Source organism: Oryctolagus cuniculus, chromosome 2 (assembly GCF_964237555.1).
Source record: "Oryctolagus cuniculus chromosome 2, mOryCun1.1, whole genome shotgun sequence".
Lineage (NCBI taxonomy): Eukaryota > Metazoa > Chordata > Mammalia > Lagomorpha > Leporidae > Oryctolagus > Oryctolagus cuniculus.
In genome coordinates this window covers 95,876,676-95,904,497 of record NC_091433.1, presented here as the reverse complement: position 1 = coordinate 95,904,497, position 27,822 = coordinate 95,876,676, and the positions used below count along the sequence as shown (strand labels likewise).

At 40.1% G+C, this 27,822-nt stretch overlaps 1 long non-coding RNA gene across 3 annotated transcripts in view; it reads right to left on the bottom strand.

The window, feature by feature from the left end:
* Positions 1–27,822, bottom strand: part of LOC138848797 (uncharacterized) — a 113,153-nt gene that overhangs the window by 81,828 nt on the left and 3,503 nt on the right. For all 3 annotated transcript variants that reach the window (XR_011386891.1, XR_011386892.1, XR_011386890.1), the window contains exon 2: positions 1,405–27,822. This is a non-coding gene — a long non-coding RNA (uncharacterized lncRNA). The remainder of the gene's footprint in view (positions 1–1,404) is intronic.

Below are 27,822 nucleotides of genomic sequence, written 5' to 3'. Positions count from 1 at the left end.
ATCAGTATCTCAAATAGACACCTCTATCTACACATTCATGTCAGCATTAGCTACAAGAACAAGATATAGAAAAAACAACATTGTCAACAGATGAATAAAGAAAATGTGACACACACACACAGGAATCACAGTCAACCTTAAAAAGGAAATCCTGCCATTTTGTCAAAATACGGATCCAAAAATATGAATGTGTACATTAGGCTATTTGAAATAAGGCACAGAAAGATAAATGCCACACAATCTCACTCATATGTGGAATATAAGAAAGTCACACTTAATCACAGAACAGAATGGTGGTTGTCGAGGCTGAGAGTGAAGGAAATGGGAAAATGCTAGCTGAACACACATTTGCAGGTATGAGATAAAATTAACTCAAGATCTTAATATTCAACACAATAACTACATGATTACACTGTTATATACTCAGTACTTGCAAATGTCTTAGGTATTCTTTTAAAAACACAACGATGTAAGGTGATGGATGTGTTAGATTGTTAATTGCTAATCATTTCATAATGTATATGTACAAGAGGACTCCAAAAAGTTTATGAAAAAATGTGATTAAAGATAATATAAATTGTGCATAACTTTTAAAGCCCCCTCACATATCAAAACATCAGGTTGCATACCTTGAATATACACAAATTTTGTCAATCATACTCCGTCAATCTTGAAAAATTAAAGCAAGCAAAAAGAAACTGACTCCTTTATTAAAATATAAATCCAAAATAACTTAGTAAACTAGACATACCTTCAGGATTGGGAAGGCTTTCATGGAACAGAAATATTTTTTTAAAAAACACACATAAATTTGAGCAGCCAAAATTTCTATTTTGAAAGTGAAAATACAGATGGCAGCCTGTCAGGGGAGCCTGTAAGGGTTAAGATGATAATTCCCAAATTACAGGGTCCTCCTGCCCTTCTAAAACCTGGATAAATAAAACTTTTGTTGTTTCCTTACCCAATCAATGTTGCTGTGTTATTGTTAAGAAAACTAAAGTGATACCCCCTAGAAAAAACTATGCGAAGAAGTCAGCATCCTGGAAGAGACCCTGCAGCCAACGGGTTTAGAAAACTAGTGGGAACCAGGTTCCCATGGGGAAGGAAGGAGGAACGGAGGGCCGCATAAATGACAGCTCCTGCTCCACATGAACCCCATACCCAGAGCCCGCATTCTCCCTAGTGAGTACCCCGTCCTCACAGCAACATCTGGGGTGACGCGGAGCGGCTGCCACACAGCTACTCATCTATGGCTCCGGGGGCTGAGAAGTCTCGTTAGCAGGGAAGGAGCAGGGCATGGGGGTAGCAGGTGCCAGTCCAGCCCCCAACCCATGGATCCGAGGGGACTGAGAGAGGCCCTGTACCAGCGCCAATATGGCGCCCACAGATTCTGGAGGCACTTACCCTCCTGACCTTTGGCTCCGCCTTCCTCCTCTGTACACTGCGGTCCACACACTCACCATGTCGGCTCTCAGCTTCCTAGATATCCAGCCTCTCGGTTGAGCAGAGGTGGAGAGCAGCAGAGTCCGACTTCCCTTGCGAGCCTCGGGAGCCTCGCGGCAGCAGAGACCTCTCCCTCTCCACGCTCCACCTCATAACTGAAAGATTGTGATGTCAAGACCCCACGTGATGACTTTTCGTGGACGTCACCATGCCTGAACAGACAGCTTGCATGGCCTTGAGCGCAGGCAGCTTCACAGAAGATGCAGCTGATCAGCATTCCCCCATAGCATGGACCTGGAACCTCAGGTTGTGCTGGATGGGATCAGCAGGAGGGCCTCTCACCTCTGCGCTCCTGCTACTCACTAGGGTCGCCGAGTGTCACCCCATCCTTCTCCCTGGCGGGTCCTGCCTGGAGCTTGTGGTAACATGCTTCATGTCTGGGCCTTTCTTTTTCCTCATATTTCTGCTCATTTTTCTGTTGGGTCTTTTGTAATACTTTTTAATGTTGATTTGAAGAATTCTTAAAGACATCACATGATTTAATTCTTTTTTTTTCTTTTCTTCTGTCAATATTTGTTTTCCACTCTGCCTACTGACCTTTAATATTTTTCATTTGTTTTTTTGCTGGTACATGGTAATCTAGTAGGTTTTAAAAATATTGATCTTTCTCACAATCTCATTAAAATCAGTTTTCAATTCTATTTGTTTTTAGATTTTATGGATCCTCTCTAAATAAATATCTCCAATTTATTGGCAATTTATTGTTTAGAAATTGATCTTTACTCCTTATTTTTCTTTTTGCTCTTTCCCCTTCCCTTGACTACTCCCCAGTAAGAAGCTGGAGACAGTGGACGCATCCTGGTCTGGGTTTACTTACAGGGAAAAAGCTATCAATGATCCCGTATTAATTGTGTTGTTTGTTATAGAATCCTTTTAAACAATATTAATCCAAATAAGAAAGCCATTGAGTTTTTGCTATGCCGCTAGCAGATTTTTAATTACATGCTAATTTCTAAAAGCTTCTTAACATTTAATCTCAATGATCATGTGTTTCTCTCAAGTTTTCAAGTTTTTCACCTACCTGGAAACTAGACAGTGCTGGTTTAGAAATGTTAACCACCTTTTTCATTTTTTTCTTATGTGGCACTTGTTATTCATTATATTTTCATATTTGATTTTATTTATTATAAAAATACTAAAGATATATGCCTCTGTTTAAGAAGGAGAGACTTATACTTAATTCATATTTCAGGTTCTGGTCTATCTGCATCATTATCAATGTAATGCTGGCTTTCTAAAAGACATTTGAAAATATTCTCTGCTTATTTATACTTCGGTACATCTGGGAAACATAGGCTTTTTTTTATTCCTTAAATTGTTTGGAATATTTTGTTTCTATAATTGAAGTTTTACTCCTGTAACTTTTATTGGTTGGTAGTCTTCAAATTATGATTCAGCTTTCTTGGTTTAATTTGGAGTTTTCCTATTTTACATTTGTTATATTGGATTTTGAACATTTATATTTGTGTTTTGGAAATTTGATTTTTAAAGGGTGTGGATTTTGATCTCTAGTAAAATTTGTACTCATAAGAGTTTTACAAAATTTTTCTAGCATCTTGACAATGCTATATACTCTGTAAAGAATTGTTTTAATACCTGAAACTGGATATTAGTGTTACTCTTCCCTGTGTTACCTTAATTACTTTTACTCATAGTTTATTAATTTTGTTAACAATAATGTGTATATCCTTTGTGATATTTTTAAATAGCATTTCATATTATGACATAAATACACTATGGAATACTAGTCACAGTGAAAATAATGAAATTTTGTCTATTGCAAAAAAATGGATGCAACTAGAAACCATCATCTCAATGTGAAATAAGCCAGCCCCAAAAAGACAAATATCATATGTTTTCCCTAATTTGTGGTATATAATAGAGCATCTAAAATGTAATATATAGGAGTGAAATTGACATTTTAATCTTCATTGATTATTTACAGCCCTTATCTCTACTGTTGAGGAACATTTCTTCCTCATACTATTTGTTAAACTCTTTACTTACTGTAGGGTTAATCTTATGACTATTAAGAAGAGTGAAAACAAATTTTATATCTACTATATCATTTTGCCTGCTTTTATTTTATATACTTTCCTGTTTTTCTTTTTTTTAAAGATTTTATTTATTTATTTGAGAGATAGAGTTACAGACAGTGAGAGGAAGAGACAGAGAGAAGGGTCTTCCTTCCATTGGTTCACTCCACAAATGGCCGCAATGGCCGGATCTGTGCCGATCTGAAGCCAGGAGCCAGGAGCTTCTTCCCAGCTTCCCATGTGGGTGCAGGACCTCAAGCACTCGGGCCATCTTCTACTGCTACCCCAGGCCATAGCAAAGAGCTGGATTGGAAGAGGAGTAGCCAGGACTAGAACTGGTGCCCATATGGGATGCTGGTGCCATAGGTGGAGGATTAACCTGCTGCGCCACAGTGCCCACCATGTGTTTTTCTTTTTAATTGTTGAGAAGTTGTGCTGATTGATTTTTAGTGTTTCATTCTAATATAATCAGGCTATAATTTTCTCTAGCATGGATTTATCTACAGCCTATTGATCTCCTCCTCTCTTTCTAAACCTTGTATGTGCAGACCCTGTCCACCTCCCAGTGTTTCCACTCCCATGTGCCTAAGGGCTACAAGTATTTCCATTCCTGTGCCTGATACACATTGGTTCTGATTAGTAAATTATTGCTTCATCCATTAGAGAATAATTCTTTATATTCCCAGATAATCACAGTACATCAACTACAGTTTACATACCTGTAAAATGGCTGGAGTTCCTGCAAATAGATCTTGTTTGTGCGAAAACTTGAAATCCATGTATACTTTTTTTGTATAATACACATTTTCCATGGCCCAGTGCTGGCCATTGCAGTCTTCTGGGGAGTGAACCAGCAGATGAAAGATATCTCCTCAACCCCAGTATAACTGACTTTCAAATGAATAAATAAGTCTTTAGAAAAAGAAGTTTGGGGGGCCAGCACCATGGCTCACTTGGTTGATCCTCCGCTTGCAGTGCCAGCATCCCATGTGGGCGCCAGGTTCTAGTCTCAGTTGCTCCTCTTCCAGTCCAGTTCTCTGTTGTGGTCTGGGAGGGCAGTGGAGGATGGCCCAAGTGCTTGGGCCCCTGCACCCACATGGGAGACCAGGAGGGGGCACCTGGTTCCTGGCTTCAGACAGGCACAGCTCCAGCAGTGGTGGCCATTTGGGGAGTGAACTAGCGGAGAGAAGACCTTTCTCTCTGTCTCTCTCTCTCACGGTCTAACTCTACCTATCAAATGAAAGAAAGAGAGAAAGAGAGAGAGAGAGACAGAGAAAGAGAAAGAGAGAGAGAGAAAGAGAGAGAGAGAGAAAGAGAGAAAGGAAGGAAGGAAGGAAGGAAGGAAGGAAGGAAGGAAGGAAGGAACGCAAGCAAGCAAGCTAGCTAGTTTGGAAAGAGATGAAAAATGTAATATAGATGGTTCCTATCTAATGAGGGTTCAGTTAGGTATTTTCCACTTTTGATGGTGCAAAAATGATACATATTTAATAGAAGTCATATTTACAGGTTTAATTGTGATTTTTCCTTAGGCTTGTAATCTATGCTATGATGCTCCCTTTGGCAATTCTGGGCATTGGCAGCAAGTCACAGGTTCCCGTCAGCCACATGATCATGAAAGCAAGCAACTGATCCTACAGTGTGATGTGTTGTTGAGCTCTAATATTCAGTAAAACAAGTTACTGAATGATTTTTTCTTTTAATGATTTTTCCAAATTCTTAAAAAGAACAACATAAAACTGAAAAAAAGGAGAAAGCTTGAGGATCAATCAGAGACAAAGTAGAGCAGGATGAGCTGCAGGCTGGTTTTGCTATTTCTGCAAAGCAGGGTGATGGGAAGTCCTGAGGTCATTGGGCATGTTGGCTTTAATGAGTAAACACACACATGCACACACACACACACACACACACACTGAGCACATCAATACAAAACATACTGTGTTAGGAAAAGTAACACAGGACCAGCCTCCCCTATGGCTCCCTAGCTTGCCCAGCATGGAGCTCCTGAAGCTGGCCAGACTTTGTTATGAGACACAGGATTTTAAAAATGTAGTTCCAGCCCATAGACATGAGGATGGCCACCACATGGTTGTGCACCTATGGCACAACACCTACTTGTCTGCCATCTCCTTATTCTGGATGATGACTTGGGGTCTTTGGATAAGGGTTTCATTTTGCTTTCTTCTTTTCCATTTTGTCCTGTCCTTTGTCTTTCCTTCTTAGATTAGATTCTTAGACCTGTTTCCTTTTTTCTTTGCCATTGCCACTTGCACTCTTTTTATTTCCCCTTGGAAGTCCTAGAGGCATGCTCTTGGGAATCAGCACCATCTCTACCTCCCCAGCAATCAGCTTCTGTTTCTGCTTGCTCCTGGGGCCCTAGTTGCCAACAAGACCTCAAAGCTTCTGCTTTGCAGCTCCTGTGATGATTCTTTCTGATCTTGGCGATGTCCATGCCTTCCTTCTTTACTGCTTCAGCAGTGCCATCAGGACCTTCACCACCAAGGTGTGCATCTGGTTTCACTTTCACTCATGCGCCAGATTGTCTCAGGAGATGGTGGGAACTGTTGACTTGGAGGGTTGTGTTTGGAGGTCCATGGCCAATTTCTTGGGCTTTGGAGGTATGGTGTTTTATGTGGCCTCTTCTCAACTTGCATCAGGAAACATGATCCCTGCTTGTTGGCACTGTGTCTGCTTCTTGATATTTAGGGAAGCTAGTGGCCAGAGTAGAGGTAACTGGAAGGTTGATGTCTGACCTGGGAGTTGCCTTCGACTCCAGAGAACAGGCCAGGGTAAGTCCAGGGTTATTCTCTGTAATTTACCCCCTCCCAGTGGGGTTTGAACCCAACCTGGGGGCTGAGTTAGCCATCAGGGCCCTTCAGATGCCCCTTGCCTCCATGAAGAACTGTTTCTGCTCTTCTCACTATTGTCTGAGCTCCAAGGTCTTTGGTTTTGGGGTTCCCTGATGGAAGGACACTGGCCTGCTGACCCTTTGTTTTTCCAAGCTTTTGGGGGACTGTGACCTGGACAGGGGCACTCGGGATTCAGACGAGATATTTTCCCCACAACACTATCACCCCATTTGAAGACTGGTTGTCAGAGGCTAAGCCTCACTGCATTTCTGACAAGGAGCTTCAGGACAGCTTGGTAAGTAGGAAGGAAAATAGACCCTTGTTTGTCACCTGTGTGGATGTTACCTCCTTTTTCTTGCCTCTGATACTCAGCTGACTCCTGGTGGGTGCTGGACCCAGGGACTGCCTTGGGTGGTCAGGGGGTACTGCAATGGTTTTATTGGCAAGAGCAAAGTTCTGTATTATCAAGATTGTGCCTCCATTCATACTATTTTAAAAGTTGCTGGCTGTGCTCTGTGAGGTCCAGATCTTCCTCAGGAAATTCTCAGCCAAGGCTTGCACAGAGGTAACAGCTGGACCAGCTAGATTATAACCAACATCAGCAAAAATCAGAGGGATTTAATCACCTGGCTCAAAGACAGCTCATCCTCATCACTGCTCTCTGAAGCTGCTTTGCCTCTTCTGTCAGGATTCTAGGGTCATAATCTTGCTTCTGCAACTTTAAGCAATCTTGATGGAAGAAATACTACTTTCAACTCTGCTACTGGAAGAAAATATACCCTAACTTTGTAATGATTGCAGATAAACTCAATATGCATCTTTTTCACAGTACCTTGTGATTTTTATACTAGGCCCTAGGCACTGGTATTCAGAATACATGAAGTTATCTGTGGTAAAAACTAGTTTTACAAATAATGTAATTCAAGGATAACATTCTTATCTTAAGCATTATGTAATATTGTAACTTGCTTATACTCATCCCTGGGTTGGGGTCAAAATATGTAATGATCTTTCCATTGGAAGTAACTGGGAATGCACAAGTTTTTGTTAGTTGTACAGCACCAGAGAAAGAACAATACTATCGTAATTTTTGTAATATACTGCATTTGCTGGTGCTGTTTTATGCAGTGAAGCAGCAGCTCTACAGCAAAATAAGAAACATAAATAAATTTTCAACTTCCTCATATCATGTTTTGATGTTAATATTTGATTAAGTGACTTAGCTAGTATCTATGAAGATGCTAATTTTAACTTATAGAAAGTTATGTTTTAAAAGAAAGTTTAAACTGTAATAATGAAAGGTTCCAAGAAATGTTTCCTTTCAGTTGCAAATTAATTCTGGTAGAATCAAACACTTGTCATCTTTAATATAGGCAAAAAGAAATCACTGACTTTTTCATCACGCTAGATTAGAAATGAGAAGAGGAAAACCAAGGAAATGTGAACCTTTTTTTTGATCAGCATAGCACATGGTATTCTTAAGAAGTGAAACCATATGCAGGTTTCTACTTAAGTAATGGGAACAGAGGTAGCCATGCAGCAAGGGCCTGTGAGCTGCAACACTGACTCAACCACTGCTTAGTTAGGGTGCCAAATGTTATTTTAAGTGGCTAATATGTAGGGCATACTTACTGTCTCTAATTTAGTCAACCATAACAGTTTTAGGGGCTAGGTTAAATACAAGTACAAATAAATAGATATTCATACACACAAAGCAGGAGCTAACTCCTGTATCATTTCCCTAGTCACTATAGAAAAAGGGTAATATTCAGATATTACCACCTCTGGTGGTAAACAAACAGCAAATATGAGAACTTGGAAGTAGGTAGGTAAATAACATGCAAATATTCTCAGCTCTTTAGCAAAAGAAAGCATCTTTCCAGGAGTGTCCTAATGGCCACATCACATCTAGACTGTCCATCTGTACTCTTTAACAATAGAGTATCCAGATAACTGTCTCCCTATTTGAGTAATTATTAATTGGGCTAACTAATCTCTCTGCTTTAGAAATACACAAGTCACACATAATCTGTCCCCAAAATCAGCATAGTAATTGTATAAATTTACCTTTGTGTTTTGAAGGTGATCTCTTATATTGCTTTGCCCAAGCTAGGAAAGACATCCATTACTACCACCATTTCTCAGAAAGGTGATGGGGACAGTAAGTGATTTAATAGTTGCATGTTAAATGCGGAATGCTACATTTCCTAGTCTACTCTTTATCATCCCTAGGAATATGTTACTCTAAATTAAATAGGAGTGTTTGGCATTGCACTTAGAAAATTAGGTTCCCACATTAGAGTGCCTGGGTTTGACTCCCAGCTCCCAACTCCAGCTTCCTGTCTCCCTGGGAGACAGCAGGCCAGTTGTCAAGTTCCTGCCACTTACGTGGTAGACCTGGATTGAGTTCCCACTTTTGGCCTCCCGGCTATTGTGGGGATTTCAGGAGTGTAGTGAACCAATGGATGGGAGCATGCTCTCTTTGTGTCACAATTTAAAATTTAAAATAAATAACTCTAAAAAAATGCTTACGTATTCTCCCTTTATTTTCTGGTTAGTTTGTTTGTTTTTTTAAAAATCCAGCTCTTCATTTTATTAATTTTTGTGTCAATTTTCTTTCTTCTCTAGTTTTAATTATTTCTTTTTTCTATTAATTAGGGTTTGGTTTGTTCTTATTTTTCTAGGTCTTTGAGGTACACTGTTAGATCATTTATTTGAAGCCTTTTCAATTTCTTGATGCAGGTGCTAATTGCTCTAAACTTAAACACTGCTTTTGCTGTATCCCATAGGTTTTCATATGTTGTGTTGTCATTAAAATCATTTCTAGGAAAAAAAAAAGTGTGCACAAAGATTCCATGCATCAACAAAATCAACAAAATGAAAAATTTGAGCTGTCGTATCCCATCCACCTTCACCAGGAAAGGAAGTTGCCCTGCAGAGATGTTGACAGCATGTCAGAAGATGAGAAGGGATCAGCATTGTGGCCTAATGGGTTAAGCTGCCACCTGCAATGTCAGCATCCCATATGACCAATGATTCAAATCCCAGCTGCTCCAGTTCCAATCTAACTTTCTGCTAATGCACCTAAAAAAGCAGCACCCATGTGGAAGACTTTGGTCTTCTGCACCCATGTGGGAGACCTGGAAGAAACTCGTGAATCCTGGCTTCAGTCTTGCCCAACCCTGGCCTTTGGGGAGTGAATCTGTGAATGAAAGATCTCTATCTCTCCATCTCTCTTTGCATTTCAAATAAATAAAACAAATATTAAAAAAGGAATTTGACAAGGTCTTCAGATATGTCACTCTGTGCCAAGTAGTGTATGATACCTAAAACAACAGACTGCAAGCACTATAATTAAATATCAATATATGAGTTTGTGTGATTGGATAGCTGAGAGAATGGGCTCTGGAGTCAGACAACCATATTCAAAAACCCAAATTCCCTCTGTAGTTTTCAGCTTTTAATTGAGCTCATTACTTAATTAACCTATGCCTTATTTTCTACATATGTAAGATGGGAAAAATTGGAATTTGGGGGAAGATTAAATAAGATATATGTAAAGGAGATAGAACAGTGCTTGGTTCATAATTGACTGCCAGTAGTTGCTACTGTTATCCTGGGAGAAGGAAGTGGGAGGAATCCCAAGACATGTTCAGTTCCATGCATTGAAGGACCATGGTGAATTTCTATGAAGTAGTAACACTGATGCCAGCCAGATATCATGACTAATAGAATCCACAGTACCAACTTCATTAGAACTGCAGGGTTTGAACTTCAGCTCTTCCCATTTTGGTCTATGTCCTCAACAGCTTGTTGTGATGACACAAGAATAGTGAAGTTCAAGGTAGCTGACAGAATGGGTTGTAGAGAAGCATTCTGACTCACAGAAGGAAGGCAAAGTGGCTTGACTCATGTTGGAGAATAAATAGGGTTGTCTTACACACTTGGCAGAGATGACAATTTCCCACTTAGGCAGTTGCATGGATGCTGGGAAGGCCTTAGAGCCTCTTCCCAAATTCACTGTATACATTGATTGATGTCTCGTATTTCCTTGTGAGACTCAATCATTTTATTTAAATGTGTAAGCCTTGTCAAAATGCACATTTTCCTGATAATGTCACATTTTGAGTCATTCTAAGACTTTCATACTTTACTCTAAATAAATATTCAGATAATTTTGATATGATTATATATACATGTGATGTGCAAAGAAACTTGATAATTCCTGGATGTCTTTGGAGAAAAGGTGGTGAGCGCATTGCAGAAACAGGTGCAATGTGGAGACTGAAGGCCAGAAATCACTGCCTACATTTCACTTCTCTTTAGAGAGCTATTTCTGGGTAAATGCAGTGGCATGTTCATGTTTAACAATCAAACCCCCAGAAGAAAAAAAGAAGCTATTGCATATTTCTCTGGTCTATATATACCTACTGCCAACACAAAAGCACTGAAAGTGAAGAGGAGAGGAAAATACACACAATTAACTCTAATGAGTCAGTAATAACCAGGTCCAGCACATCCCTAGGGAAGCTTACATTTAGGTTGAAATAAAATGCTCAAAGTCTCCTACTTCCTTCTCTTTGTAGGCTCAGAGAGGAGAACTGTCCTGTAGTGAGTGCTGGCCAGACCTGACCTACTCTAGCATGTGCTTGCTTAAAAAGAAGACATTGCTGCCATGATGGTTGCCTGGGCCAGGTATCCGAGACTCATCAATAAAGGGAGACACACATTCAGACAAAGAGGTGGGCTGGAATTTGGATTCTAGATTACAATACTTCCAGAAATGAATGATTCCTCTGGGCACACCAGGCTTAGAACAAAGCACACACAATGTCTCTGAGATTGCAGTGATGCATACAAATTGAACTTGGTGATTCATAACATGGATTCTGCTCACCTTTGAAGAAAGACATCTGTGAATGAATATTGACCACAACAGTCATACCATACCCTAGATCAGACATTCTCAGCCCTGGTGAATGTTAGAATCATCTAGGAAGCTTTTAAAACACATTGATCTCCAGGGTAAACCTGAGTTCAATCTGGTCAGAGTCTCTGGGGGTGGGAACTAGGCATAGTATTTTTATAATTGTGTTCCATGTGATTCCAATGTGCAGTCAGGGTTCAGAGCAGCTGCTGAGGACACTCACCCTCTGCCTCCTCCCCAGCTGCATTTTTAGCTTCCTATTATGTGCTTTCCAGATTTCCAAAATGGTATACATTCCCAATTTTAAATCCCAGTGAAGGCCTCACAGTATGTTAAGCATTGCTGCTTCAGAGAAATGACAATTCCTGATTCATATTGGCAAGGAGGGGCAGAGAGAGAGAATGAACAATGAGATGCAGAGCTGCAGTTCATTTGTGGCAGCCCACACTATGCCATCCTGGGGTTGGACAGCTTTCCTGCCAGCCTCACTGATGCCCATGGGAATGCAACCCCAAGGAACTGAATTTGTGTGTTGCCAGAGCTGCACATTTCTTACATTTGCAGATGGCTTGATTATGCTCTATATTTATGGGAAAGAATAAATTACCAAAACTTCAGCTGAAACAAAGAACTGAGCTCTTCCAAAACAGAATTCAGGTTATTAGAACCTGGCCACACAGTTACAAAGCTCAGTAAATAGGTCCCTTCAGAGCCAATGTTGAGTAGTAGCATGGAACATGGACTCAACCACCTGGGATTTTATTCTGGCTCTGCCAGTTTCCTTTTCCTTAACAGGCTTACTTAATGAATCTGTTTTCTCATGTGTAAAATGTGGGTAATAAAATTCTATAATTCTTAAGATTTATGTGAGAAATAGCGGAGTTAATCTTTCTAAAGTGCTTAAAATAGAGGCTAGCATGCAGGAAAATCTCGATAAGTTTTAGGAACACATTTAATTTACTTGCTATGGTACATATTAGACAACATATATATTGAACTACCACCATTGATGTTGGGATGGAGTGAGGGATGATGTAAGACATGAAAGGGAGAAAATGGCTTCTGCCCTCATATAACTTCCAGTTATTTGGGGGATGTTGTATTTTATCAAATGCTTTCTCTGCATCTACTGAGATAATCATATAGCCTTGATTCCTCAATTTGTTAATGTGATGTACAACAGTTATTGATTTGTGTATGTTCAACCATCCCTACATACCAGAGATAAATCCCAGTTTGTCTGGGTGAGTGATCTTTCTGATGTGTCGATTATCTAGTATTTTGTTGAGAATTTTTGCATCTATGTTCATAAGTGATATTATTTTATCATTCTCTTACCAGCACCCATATCAGATGCCGGCACTGCAGGTGGCAGCTTTACCTGCTATGCCACGTGCTGGCTCTGATGATTCTTTTTTTATATGTGATATTCATTATAATCCTTTTTCATCTCCAATTTTCAATATGGGTTTTCTTCCTTTTCTTGGGTTAGTTGGGCCAATGGTGCATATTTTTTATTTTTTCCAAAAAGCAGCTCTTCATTTCACTGATTTTTTCTATATTTTTTGGCCTTAATTTTGTTTATTTCTTCTATAATTTTAATTATTTCTTTCCTCCAAGTATGGGTTTGGTGTGTTCTTGTTTTTCTTGGTCCTTGAGATACATCCTTAGATCATTTATTTGATGTCTTTTAAGTTTCTTGGTGTAGCCACTGGTTGCTATAAACTTCCATCTTAACTCTGCCTTTGATGTTCAATTCCTGGGTCTACAATCTACTAGCTGTGTGATCTTGGATAGTAACTTAACCTCTTTGAGAGCTCATGTGTCTAGTTTTAAAGATTTTTATTTACTTTCAGAGGTAGTGTTATAGACAGTGAGATGAAGAAACAGAGAGAAAGGTCTTCCTTCCATTGGTTCACTCCCCAAATGGCCGCAATGGCCAGAACTGTGCCAATCCAAGCCAGGAGCCAGGTGCTTCTTCCCAGTCTCCCACATAGGTGCAGGGGCTCAAGGACTTGGACCATCTTCTACTGATTTCCCAGGCCACAGCAGAGAGCTGTATTGGAAGAAGAGCAGCCAGGACTAGAACCAGTGCCCATATGGGACACCAGCACTGCAGGCAGAGGATTAACCTATTGCACCATAGCGCAGACCCCATGAGCTCATGTGTCTTATGTAAAAAGTGAATATGACAATGCCTTCCTCCTAAATTTTGAATTGCAAATATGCATTGTGAAGTTATTATCTTAAAACTACATTAAATGCCACAAAATGGCAATAACAATTATATGCAAGTTTACACAAAGATAATAAAACTCAGAATGATCTCAATTACTTTAGAAAGCAACTGAATTTATTAAATAATACTTTCTAAGAAGTAAATTCATGTGCAAAAGTGTGAGTACAAGATCTGAGATACCTGAGAAATCCCTTGTAGGGAATGGTTTAAGGGAGTGGAAGCCTGACTAGCAGAAGTCAGAGAGGCAGTAGCATTGTCCAGGGCACAGCCAAGTGTGGAGCTGGGGCAGTGACAGCTAAGCTGAGGGAAGGATGTTTGGAAGGAAAGTGAGTGGGACTGAGTGAAGGTGGCTAGGATTCAGGGCCAAGAATTTGGACTTAAGATTCTTGTTTATAATGAGAAGAGAGGGGTATCATGAAAGAAGTTCAGGTTTTAAGAAGTGTGGCCCATGGACAGTGGGAGAAAGTTAAGAATCTGTGCTTTATGGTCTTGTGTTAGGAGACAGCCTCTTGACCTTATGTGGTGAGAAGAGTCTGGCAACAGTAAAAGTCAAGAGCGAAAAGAGCCTGAATAGGCAGGAGGGTGAGGTCTGATGCTGCAGGCAGCTTGGGGAATCAGCACGTCGGTGAAGCTCTCATTTGGACAGAGAGATTGTTGGACCAGAGGTTTCCTGAGTGAAGTGAGGCAGTAACCAAACTTTGTTGAACTGAACAAAATGGCTGATGAGAAAATTTGTCAATTTATTTCTCATTTTGACAAATATTTGTCACTGATGGGAGTGACATAGTCAACAAGAGGGAATCCTTTCCTGAGAGTTTAGGGATCAGTGTTGGGGATACAGATGAGTTGGGGGCAAGGACTATTTGATATGTCACTTACTATGTGAGTGGAGTGGTCTACACTGGGGCTCAAGTACTTGGGCTTAAGTGCTTGGACAATGAAGTGTTGGGTTCCTCACTGCAGCTGAGGGATCTTAGTCAAGATGGCTTACCCTCTTCTTTTTGATCATCTAAAAAATGGAAAAAAATAGTAGTATCACCCTCAGAGGGAGGGTGGGAGGCTGCTGCATGTAAAGACACTTGGCACACATAGGGGGTCATATAGGCAAACCTATATGCATAGATGTGTGCCTGGTACATGGAAGTGTTCACAAAAGCACATGTGCATGCATGGATATGTGCCTAGTACCCAAAGGTGCTAACATACACACACACATACATGTGTGTGCATGCAGACATGTGAATGGTACACAAATGTATTGGCACACAGACATGTACATGCACAGATGTGTGCCTGGTACACAAAGGTGTTCACACAAGCACATGTGCATTCATGGATGTGTGCCTGGTACACAGAAGGTACTCCTGCGTACATGTGAATACACAGACATGTGCCTGGTAAAAATGTGTTTACACATAGAAATTACATGCATCAATGTGTGCCTGGTACACAAAGGTGCTCACACATGCCCATGTGCATCCATGGCTACTTTCATGCTACACAGAAGGTGTTCACTCTCCCATGTGCTCATATGTCCCCAAAGATGGAGGTAGACACAGAATGTGTTGGGTATCCAGGCAACCAACTAAGACAGGAGAGCCCAGAGCTCCAGGTGAAGCTAATTAGGTAAAGTGACAAGTAAGAGATGTCTGAACTTCTTTGCACATAGAAGGTACCAAATATAAGCTAGCTCTCTTCAGCCTGCAGAAAATGTGTGACCCACAGTGCATGAAGGCCACACTGCATTCTCATAGCATCTACTGGAGCACATAACTGCAAAGGAAGCATTGTTCAGGCCTCTCATGTAGTGGGGTCATTTTTCCTCTGATTTCATCTGTACTATTCAGAAGATTTGCTTTTCTCAGTCTATCAGCAGGGATCTATCTGAAGTGGAACAGCCAGGACACAAACCAGCACCCATGTGTTATGCCAGTGTTGCAGGTAACAATGTTCTGTGTTATGTCACGATGCTAGCCCACAATGGTAAGCTTTTTGTCTAATTGTTTGATGCACTCTTATTTGATCACAATGAAATTCTTTCATTTCTGCCTGACTTATTAAATTAAAAAATACAAGAAATACTGGTTAATTTGAGTATCATAAAAGCAATGTGATTACTCTGGATGGCAGAGTAGGGAGGGAGCTTGCTGCTTTACTCTAGTAGAAGATAGTTTTAAAAAAGTGGAAGGAGTGCAGTCTCAGGGAAAATTTAAAGAGAAAACAACAGCAAAACAAAAATAAACATCCTGGGTAAACACAGACAATGTTATAGCTGAGAAAGAATTTCTAAGATCAATCCCTTTCATAATAGTTACAAAAATAATCAAATACCTTGGAATAAATTTAACCAAGAATGTCAAAGATCACTATGATGAGAATTACAAAACATTAAAGAAAGAAATAGAAGATACAATAAAAATGGAAAAATCTTCCATGTTCATGAATTGAAAGAATTAGTATCATCAAAATATCCATTCTTCTAAAAGCAATTTACATTCAATGTGATATCAATCAACATAACAGAGACATTCTTCTCAGATCTAGAAAAAAATGAAGCTGAAATTAATATGGAAATACAGGAGACCTCAAATAGCTAAAGCAATATTAGACAATAAAAACAAAGCCAAAGGCATCACAATACCAAATTTCAAGACATAATACAAGGCAGTTATAATCAAAAAAGCCTGGTACTAGTAGAAAAACAGATGGATAGAACAATGGAACAGAATAGAAATGCTAGAAATCAATCCAAGCATCTACAACCAACTTATATTTGACCAAAAAGCTAAAACCAATCCCTGGGGAATGACAGCCTCTTCAACAAATGGTGCTGTGAAAACTGGATTTCCACATGCCGGAGTACGAAGCAGGAGCCCTACCTTAGACAAAATTCCATTCAAAATGTATTAAAGACCTAAATCTATGACCTGATACCACCAAATTATTAGAAAACGTTGGGGGAAACCTGCAATATATTGGCACAGGCAAAGAGTTCTTGGAATAGACGCCAGAGGCACAGGCAATCAAAGCCAAAATTAACAAATAGGATTACATCAAATTGAGAAACTTCTATACTGCAAAAGAAACACTCAGGAAAGTGAAGAGAAAATCAACAGATTGGGAGAAATTATTTGCAAAAAATGCAATTGATAAAGAATTAATAACCAGAATATACAAAGAGATCAAGAAGCTCCATAACAACCAAACAAACAACCCAGTTAAGAAGTGGGCAAATGGGGCCAGCACTGTGGTGTAGCGGGTAAAGATACTGCCTGCAGTGTCAGCATCCCATTTGGACTCCAGTTCAAGTCCTGGCTGCTTGATTTCCAATCCAGTTCTCTGCTATGACCTAGGGAAGCAGTAGAAGTTGGCCCAAGTCCTTGAGCCTTTGCACCCACATGAGAAGACCTGGAGGAAGCCCATGGTTGCTGGCTTCAGATCAGCACAGTTCCAGCTGTTGATGCCAATTGGGTAGTGAACCACTAGATGGAAGACCTCTCTCTCTCTCTTTCTTTCTCTGCCTCTCCTTCTCTATGTAACTCTTTCAAGTAAATACATTTTTTAAAGAATTATTTATTTTATTTGAGAGAGAGAAGCCTTCCATCCATTGGTTCACTCCCCAATTGGCTGCAATGGCTGGATTGTGCTGAACTGAAGCCAGGAGCCAGGAGCTTCTTCTGGGTCTCTCACGTGAGTGCAGGGGCCCAAGGACTTGGACCATCTTCTACTGCTTTCCCACTCTATAGAAGAGAGCTAGATCAGAAGTAGAGCAGCTAGGACTTGAACCGGTGCCCATTTGGGATGCCAGCACTGTAGGCAGCAGCTTTACCTGCTACATCACAGTGCCAAACCTGATAAATAAAGAAATCTTTAAAAAAAGAAATGGGCAAAGAACTTAAACAGACATTTTTCAAAAGAGGAAATCCAAATGGCCACAGACACATGAAAATGTGTTCAGGATCACTGGCATCAGGGAAATGCAAATTAAAACCACAATCAGTTTGACCCCACCCCAGTTAGGGTGGCTTTCATACAGAAATCAACAAAGAACAAATGCTGGTGAGGATGTGGGTAAAAAGATACCCTAATCCACTGCTGATGGGAATATAAACCTACCATATAACCCTTCCATCCCACTCCTGGGAATTTATCAAAGGGAAATGAAATCAGCAAAAAAAAAAAATAGTTATCTGCACCTCCATGTTTATTGCAGCTCAATTCACAATAGCTAAGACATTGAATCAACCTAAATGCTGGTCAACTAAAGACTGGATAAAGAAATTATAGGTTATATAATTATTATACATATTACTATTATACATATATAATATTATATATAACATATATAATAGTAATATATAATAATATTATATATATATAAGTTTATATATAATATATAGGTTATATATTCATGGGTACTCTATGAAATACTACACAGTGGTAAAAAATGAAATCCAGTCATTTGCAACAAAATGAGTCAATCTGGAAAACATCTTAGTGAAATAAGCCAATCTGAAAGGGTCAAATACCATATGTTCTCCCTGATCTGTGATATATAATAGAACACCTAAAAGGAAATATGTAGAAGTGAAATTGACACTTTGAGAAGCAATGACTTGAACATCCCTTGTCTTGACTGCTGAGGGACAGTTTTTTTTTTCTTTTCTTCATACCATTTGTTGAACTCTTTACTTAACATAGAGTTAATCATATGTGTATAAAGTCAATTGAAAATAGATCTCTCTGGGTCATCCCAGCAGTTAGCCTGAGCCCAGGCACATGTCTCCCCACCCTCACCTTCTGCCAATCAGGTAAACTGCTCCCAGGTGTGGTCCTGGCCCTTTAGGCCCCCCAGAAAAGCTGAGTGGAGAGGCATATTGGTATCAGTATCAGTTCTGTCCTATAGTCAGTGTTCCCCTGAGTTAGTTATGCTCCTTCTCCCTGCTCTTTAAAAAGCGTATGTGGCTGTTAATAAATGGACATGTTCCCCAAAACTTGTCTCTGGTGTTCTGCTGGAACGGGCACTACCATCAGCCCCAACCTGGGCTCCCATGGCTCTTCAGGCTCCTATGCCAACCTGCTGCTGCCAAATACAGACACAGATGAGAAAAATTTTTCAATTTAACCCTATAGTTACTGTTACTGTCACAAGTTATCCCTGCCTTGTAACTGAATACCAAGAAAATTTCTCTCTTTGAATCCAGCAGAATCGCTGCCTTCAAAATTATTGCTTTGTAACGTGCCAAACTTATTTTGCAATATATATTTTAAAAGGTTTCCAGTGCTATAGAAATGGGTAATCAATGATGAAAACAGCAATAAGTAATCAGTACTAGTTATAGATAAATGCAGTTTTGATTTTGATTAAGTTCAGATAGAGATATAATATAATATAATATAATATACTATCAGCATCATAAGTCATTTAGGTGTAAGTGCTAAATGTAAAATTGGGTAAAGCTAATGAGATGAATGTGTCTATATAGAAAAGCCACTTGGGCTTGCTAACATGTTTTCATAAATTGTCCATATGAAAATAGTTCAACACCACTTGGAAATAACTAGGCTTGAAATTTGATGTGTTACTGTATTTTAAAAAGTGTTGTCTTAATGTGGGGAATCTTAGAGGGTTATTTCAAAATGTATATCTATTCGTCTATTTGACATAGAACTAAAATCTGATCCTCTGTTACAGCAATGAAGACTTTACAATGCATATGTTAGTAAATATTTCAAAATATTGCTAAAAAACTATTTAAAAACCTGCAGCATCTCCTTTTGATAGCTTTGTTTAATCAGTGACTCTGCTCAGTTTTCTAGCCAGCTCCAGTAAGCTATTCTCTCTTCCCTAGTTCTGACTCTGTTAAAACATCCAAGTTATGGGATTTGATTCAATATACCACTTTTGGAACAACCAAAGAGATGCAGATTTTGTGTTAAGTTAATCTATTATGTTATCTTAATATCTCTGCTAGGTTCTAATTGTTTAAAACAGTTGAGTTTTTATTTGGGTTATGATTTGTTTAAAATATACGTTTATTCTGAAACGCATATAATCACCTTGTAACAATGATCAAATTTTATCTATATGATGTCATGATGTAAAGGGATCCTATTTTGACCAGATATTTTGGATTTTGAGCCTTCTTGGCATTATTGGCAGGCATTCAAAAATTCAGTTCCAAAAATTTTGGACTTTGGTATTTCCAGATAGGCCCCTGGAAATATCAAAGGACATGTCTCTCATCTTGTAGAGACACCAAATCATCAGGCTATTTGGGTTGTATTAGAAGTACTATCAAGATATGAAGTGGTGCTAAATTTTAAGTTTTGATAATATAAAATGCTACCAATACAAATGCCTAAAGGTTAAAGTCTAATCATCTTGTGTTACTAGATATGATGGTTATTTTAACGAGAAAGGCCCAAAGGCCTAAAAGGGTTATTTCTCTTACAAAATCCTATAAGTGCTTTTTAAAAAAATATTGTATGGAGTAAGCAAGCACCTCTTGTTGGTTAATAGGTTTGTAATTTTAAACATGGCTACTTAAAATTTTTTATCATCCACAGTTTTATATACCATATCTGCTGCTCATGAAACTAAAACATTGTTGGTTCTATGTTTAAATGTATCATTTTAGGTTTAAAAGGACCTCTTTTTCCATGACCTCTATTGTGTTCAATACTCTGGGACAGTTCTGTAAACAGATAAAGCCAATCATGTTCTACAGGTTCCAACTTCACAAAAGTTTGGCTAATTTAGATTATTAAGAGCAGCAAGTAATTCTAAATGGTTGATGATAATAAAAAACAGCTAAAGATTTTAGGAAACTATTAACAAAACTGCTCCATTGTTCTGTCTTGTATGTTGTGTTATATGTGTGTATATACTGTACACCTACATAGGAAAATTTAGTAAGAGCTCTGTCTTAATTAGCCTATAAATGGAAGATTGCTCATAAATTTAAACTGCTAAAATTAATCAAAGGTACATTTGATTCATGTGACCTAAATCTCTTTGTAAGATGTTTTAAATCTATTGGTAGAAAGAAACTAAAAATGCTTCATATGTGTGTGCTCAAGTTTGCTGGTTAAGCAAGCTACACTGTGTTAGATATTTAAGAGATATTTCCAAACATATGTATTAAAATTTATAAAAGGCATTAGACATCCTAGTGAATATTTTCATAAGCTGTTATTTAATGGTTGTAACTGCTGTTCCCTCATTTCTCTCTATTCCCTTTAAGATGGGAAACTGACTCTGTGCTGAGGGATTCTCCAAGATGTACAGTTTGATTTTTAGATCTTATGAAAGGAGTGGCTAACATTCTCTACATAATAGCATAGCCAAAATAAGAGCTTAAATTGTAACTTCACAACTAAATTTACTTCACCATGGGATCTCAAATCCCCTTAGGCTAGATAGTGAAAGTGACATCTTAAGTTTTAATATAATTATACAGATTAGATTAAGGTTTTTTTGTTTTTTGTTTTTTTTTTTTTTTTTTGGACAGGCAGAGTTAGACAGTGAGAGAGAGAGACAGCAAGAAAGGTCTTCCTTCTGTTGGTTCACCCCCCAAATGGCCACTAGCAGGCGCACTGTGCTGATCTGAAGCCAGGAGTCAGGTGCTTCCTCCTGGTCTCCCATGTGTGTGTAGGGCCCAAGCACTTGGGCCATCCTCCACTGCCTTCCCGGGCCATAGCAGAGAGCTGGACTGGAAGAGGAGCAACCGGGACAGAATCTGGCACCCCAGCGGGGACTAGAACCAGGGGTACCAGTGCCACAAGCAGAGGATTAGTCTAGTGAGCTGCAGTGCCAGCCCTAGATTAAGTTTTAAAATGAGCCTATTGGATTGGATTAAGTTTTAAAGTGGTCATATAGATGGGACTAATTGTTAAACTGATCATAGCAACAGAATTAATAGTATTATAGAGGAGTAAATGCTCCAATATGTGAAGCAGTCCATACAGCAGACTCATAGAATGGCAATTGCTCTAAGTAACACTCTGTGACCTCAGAATTAGCCCTAAAGGCATCCTGGTCTTCTGGTCTGGCTAAAAGGCTCACAAGAGCATTTCAGGTGTGGAAAGCCAGGACACTTGTGGGAAAAGTTGTCCCTGCATGGAGAACCTCCCTGGGTGAGACTCCAGTGGAAAGAAATGGTCATCAAAGAAGGACTACTTTTCTCTGTGGGGTGGAGAGAACTTTCACTTTGCTTATGGCCTTGTTTGAATTGACAGCGTCTTTAGATTCAGAAGGCTTTCAGAGCCTAGGCAGCTCATGTCAAGAGCCTTGGGTGGTCACTGATGTCACACATAAGAGTGTTAATGGTTAAATTAACAACATGAGTCACAATGCACTAATTTCCCATGCAGGACCTTAATACTATGCTTAAGAAACAGAGTGGGAAGTATGGTCCCCACCATGAGCACATTAACTGTGATCCTTTTGCCTTAAAGTTGATCTTTAGTGCAACACAATTATTTAAATTTAAGGCCAGTAATCATATTTAAAAAAAAACAGTTTTGTTAATGAAAAATAAAGGTAGACTACACATTTTGTAACAATCCTGGCAAAGAAGTGCTCATCGTTCAAGAAAGGACCCACATGACTGTTCCCCAGGTCCAAGGAAATCCTGGGACATTTTTCATTAACCTTATTGTCCTATTGCAAAGAGAAGAAATACCCCCCTGTTCCCTCAGCAAGGTAGAATGGATGATCTCCCAAATTAAAACCCAGGAGATATAAATAAAAGCAGTTATTTTGGCCTTAGGGTTCTTTAAAGATCAACCCTTTAATCTTATTGCTGATTCTTGATATAATTTATTGTTTCATTTACCACATGTTTAAATTAGACCTGCTGTGAGAAGTCAGATGGGTTAATAGGCAATCAGTGTAGTCTCAGTGGAATTGGGGGTGTAAAATGCTTCCTTTCTCCAAAGAGTTGTCCTTAGCAAGGTCAGAAGTGCCTGCCTGCCCAGTCTTTGGAATCTCACAAATTTACCATGAGAATAGCAGGCAAGTAGTGAGCTGCTGAGCTCACAGTTTATTGTGAAAACAAATTAGGCATCCCACCCTTGTAATTTTTTTTTTGTAGTTTGTTTTGTTTTATCATAAGGTTTGAACCCAGTGCCAGCAACACACTGAGAAGCTGGGGGCACCTCACAGTTAGTTGTACATGGGTGCCCAGCCCCTGTCAAACCAGCAGACTCAAAGTCAGTGGGAAATATGGATTTTTCCCTCTGGTAAAATCCCTGGATCCCACATGTGCACAATACACACTGGATGCAGCCTTAATCATTTCAAAATCACACTCTTCCCACCAGTTACTGGGCACATACAAGAGTCTCTTCAACTGTTGCTAATATCAGCATGGCACCTTATCTGCCCCCATTGCAGGGAGCTGGCAAGATGGCATCTGTCCTTGCTAGTTTCTGGGCAAGTGCACAAGAGCTGCTATAGCTGCTACATACTTATGTACAAAATGGCACCCACCCTCTTTCAGTTGGTTTCCAGGCACTGTTGTGTGTGTGAGGGAGAGAGGTGGGTAGAAAGAATCATGTCCCATTTTTTTCCTGGGTGAGAATGCACCCTGTCCCCTCAGGTCTCCGGGCCAGATTCAAAGTGTAGTCTACTAGGCTCTCATTCCAACTATATCACCAGTGTTATACGGTGCTGCAGTCTGATCACACGTCACCCTCCAAAGCTGGTACTTTCTCCAGCTCTTGGCTTCTGGTTCTGGGGTTATGTGGTATGTCTGTACACATTGCTGCACATCTGCACCTTCCATACAGATCCACAATGTCTCTCCTCCTTCCACAGAATCTTCACTGCAATTTTCCCTCCAACTCACTCCTGAAAATGCACTTTCTTCACTTTTTTTTATTATTTTCTTCTAGCCTAGTGTAGTCTGTTCTTTCTCTATTCTGCTACCTTGGAATCCCTGGCAAAATAAATTTAGATTTGAGATGTATAATTATTTAGATGTTTGTCATAACTATCTTTGAAATGAAGTATAAAACTTAAAAAAAAATAAAATTTGAGGGCCAGGACTGTGGCACAGTGGGTTAATGCCCTGGCCTGCAGTGCCAGAACCCCATATGGGTGCCAGTTTGAGATCTGGCTGCTCCACTTCCAATCCAGCTCTCTGCTATGGCCTGGGAAAGCAGTAGAAGATGGCCCAAGTCCTTGGATCCCTGCACCCAAGTGGGAGACCCAAAGGAAGCTCCTGGTTCCTGGCTCCTGGCTTCGGATCAGCACAGCACCAGCTGTTGTGGCCAACTGGAGAGTGAACCAGTGAATGGAAGATATCTCTCTCTCTCACACACACACACACTCTTCTCTCTCTCTCTCTCTCTTCTCCCCTCTCTCTGTGTAACTCTGTCTTTCAAATAAATAAATAAAATTTCTGTAAATAGATGTTGGTAAACATTCTTCCAGTATGAGAATAAGTGAAATCATGCTATGTAGTATTGAAGCACAGAATAAAAATATATAATAAAGCTCTTTTTTTAAGAAAAAAAGATGTTGATCAAGATATGCAACATAATGTTAAAGAATGGAAAAGTCAATTATGACATGAAAATGATATCATATGCTTCCACAAAATTAAATTTAAAAATTAATTCTCAGGGTTGGTGCTGTGGTGTAGCAGGTAAAGTCACTGCCTGCAGTGCCAGCATCCCACATTGGTGCTAGTTCAAGTCCCGGCTGCTCTACTTCCAATCCAGCTCTCTGCTATGGCCTAGGAAAACAAAAAATGGCCCAAGTCCTTGGGCCACTGCACCTGGGTGGGAAGACCTGGAGGAAGCTCCAGGCTCCTGGCATCAATTCACCCCAGCTCCAGCCATTGCAGCCAATTGGGGAGTGAACAAATGCACTGAATCTCTCTCTCTCTCTCTGCTTCTCCTTTTCTCTCTGTATAATACTGATTTTCAAATATATAAATAAATCTTTAAAAAAGAAAATTGAGTAGCACCATGGCTCACTAGGCTAATCCTCCACCTGCGGTGCCGGCACCCCAGATTCTAGTCCCGGTCGGGGTGCCGGATTCTATCCCCGTTGCCCCTCTTCCAGTCCAGCTCTCTGCTCTGGCCCGGGAGTGCAGTGAAGGATGGCCCAAGTCCTTGGGCCCTGCACCCGCATGGGAGACCAGGAGAAGCACCTGGCTTTTGGCTTTGAATCAGCAAATTGCACCAGCCACATTGCGCTGGCCGCAGCAGCCATTGGAGGGTGAACCAATGGTAAAGGAAGACCTTTCTCCTTCTCCCTCTCCCTCTCTCTCTCTCACTGTCTAACTCTGCCTGTCAAAAAAAAATTAATTCTCAAAGTTATTAATGTTACTCCAGTGTATATTCAGTATATCAGACAAAAATGATAATGTTGAGAATTTGCTCACTATGGTATTCAAAAATTTTTTCAATGTACTGTATGTATCCAATTAGACCAAACATTCTGCACTTTTTATTTGATAAAGCTGGCAATCCTAATTGCTTGAAATGACAGCACCTGGTGCCACGAAATTTTTAAAAAGTATTTTAGGTGTGAATTTTGTACTGGAGGTCTGGTGGACAGTGCTGCTGATCTGGGCCAGCTCTGGCTAATCTTGCCTGATCTACAACACCCCGTCTGCTATTATAGGATGGCCTCATATTTTTATGTCACTTTGTTCACCATTGAGTGGATGTTTGGCACAGATGTTAAATCACTGTTTGGTGTTCCTTCATCTGATACATGAATGCCTGGGTTTACATCCTACTTCTGGTTTGTGCTGTTGTACACTCTGGGATGCAGCAAATGATAACTCAAGTGATTGGCTCCTTGCTCCTTTCATGCGAGGCACTCATTGAATTCCTCTATCATGACTTATCTGACTTAGCACTTGTTATTGTGGACATTTGGAGAAATGAACCAGAGGATGGACTATTTCTCTGTATCTGTATGTGCCTTTCAAGAAAATAAAAATTTAAACCAAATAAATTCAAGTTTGTATGATATTTGTGTATTTGAGGCAATTTTATCTTGCTGCTCACTATGAGGCTTGAGAACAAATGAGAAAAATTACTTCAGTTTGGAAATAAGCACATGTATATTAGCATTTTTATTGAATTCTTAACAGTGCCTATGTTTTATGGAACCATTAGTTCAAGTGATAAAAACTTACATACCCGAAATCATGTCAACATATCTAGTCATTAAACTAGAAAGACTCATAGGTTATTGTGCACCCCGTATCTGCTAAAATATAGCTTTTCTTATTTTTCATGATCTTTGAACCATTACTTGTCAATATCATCTACCATAATTTCTGGAATTTAGCCCCTCTTGATGGTTACTTCAGCTAAATCTGAGTTTCCCAGGAATCCTTCTGATTCCTGTCTTTCCTCCTTTACAATATTGAGTTGGGACAGAGAACCCTAATACATTGCCACCTTAATGCCCATAGTTTCCCTCATGAGTATAGAGTTGTCCTTCAAACTGTCCTGGATAGTTTTCAGGAGCCCACAGTCTATCTCAGATAGGAAGTTGCACTGCTCTCCCAGCCAACTAAACTGTTATCTTTGACTTTCTAACTTCCCACAAAACACTTCAGAGCAAGTTTTACAATTATCAAGAACTTACTGAAGATTTTGAGATAAGTAGGAACATAACACAGGCACATCCCTGCATATCCATCAAAGAAAAAAACCAAAGCTACCTCATAATCCTACATCAAGTTAGAAGACACCTTCATCTTATATTGTAATGATTCCATCGACTACACCAGGAAAACACCAGGCTTTGGAAGCCTGCATAATCTGACTGTAGTCTCAGATAGGAAGAACAGTTTCATGTTTGTTTGTGTCTTAAGCACACTTACAAGGCCTACCCTGAAATTCTTATTCTCTGGATCATATTTTTTCAAAGATGGTGGCTCCCCTTGGGCCTTAATAGATTTTAGACTGACCCCCTGAGACTCAGGGACCCACTGGCTCCTTTCTGACCATTGGCCACAATTAAGGAATAGATGCCTTTAACCCTGGGACACAACCTATATAATGGTGCAGAAAAAGGCAAGCTCCATCAGGCACAGAGTGAGACCTCAGAATGGCCCTCCCCTCATGCAGAAGAGGCCTCAGCACTGCATAAACCACAACTACCTCACATCCAGCTCCATCCCTGCCAGTTACCCTGGGTCACTCAATGGGTCAGTCAGCTCTACTCTAATGTTCACCAGGATGTGCACTGTGATGGCAGCCAGAAACAGGGTTCCAACCCTGTGGAGACCCATCTTATCTAAGGCAGGTGTTTCTAAAAATGGTCTCACTACTTGGGTGAGATGCAGACAGATGACTCACTGTAGGACCTCCAACCTGTCTATGACTAGGCAGCAGTTCACATCCTTCTCCTCCCTAGGCCCCACCTGCTTCCCTCCTTTGTAATGCTTCAACCAACAAGAAGACTCAGGTGAATGACCAGAGGCACTTGGAGTCTTGGGGCAGCAGGGCAGCCTGTCTGTCCTGAGGGATCCCAGGGCCCTGTGACCACAGGCATAGAACAAGGTTGGATTCTTCCTCCTTTGTGGAGTATCCAGGTCTGTAACTGCTCATCTTTGGCTATGGTGTCTGTTCACCCTTTTGCCTACTACACCTTCAGGGCCCACATCTGCTAAAAGCTACAGGACAAAAATCTGTACATAAAGCAATACTGGATAACTGAAGGGAACTACTACTCACAGAGCTCTTGTCCATTTCATCAAAGGAAGATTCAGGTCCACAGACAGGTGTATGACACCTGGAGTCTAGTTTCCAGAAAGGTGACTTCTTTAAAATATAGGGACAGAGGGAGCATCAGACTTAGGGTCTTTGTCCAACTTCCTTGACACATAGGAAGACTGCTCCTCACACAGATTGGGTTGTGAGTATCCTCCAGCAGCCACATTTTCCATCATAAAGGGCCATCACCATCCCATTATAGGTCATGAAGTCTCTGAGTCTGGTGCACCCACAGCTCTGAGATCACTGTTGACTACAATGGCTCCCCAGGGACTCATGTCCCTCCACAGATCCATATCAAAGGGAAATTTGCACCCATCCCACAGGGTCAGAAACAACTATATTCATATGCAGTATACAGTGGACTCCACTGAGGGTACAGCAAATATCACCTTCCTCATTAGCCAGGAGAAATCAGGGCCACATACCTTGCAGGGACTGTCCCCAACTCAGCAGGAAATGAAGAAAGCAGGTTGCAGTCACCTGTGTCCTCCTGTGATGAATGAGCTTCTTAAA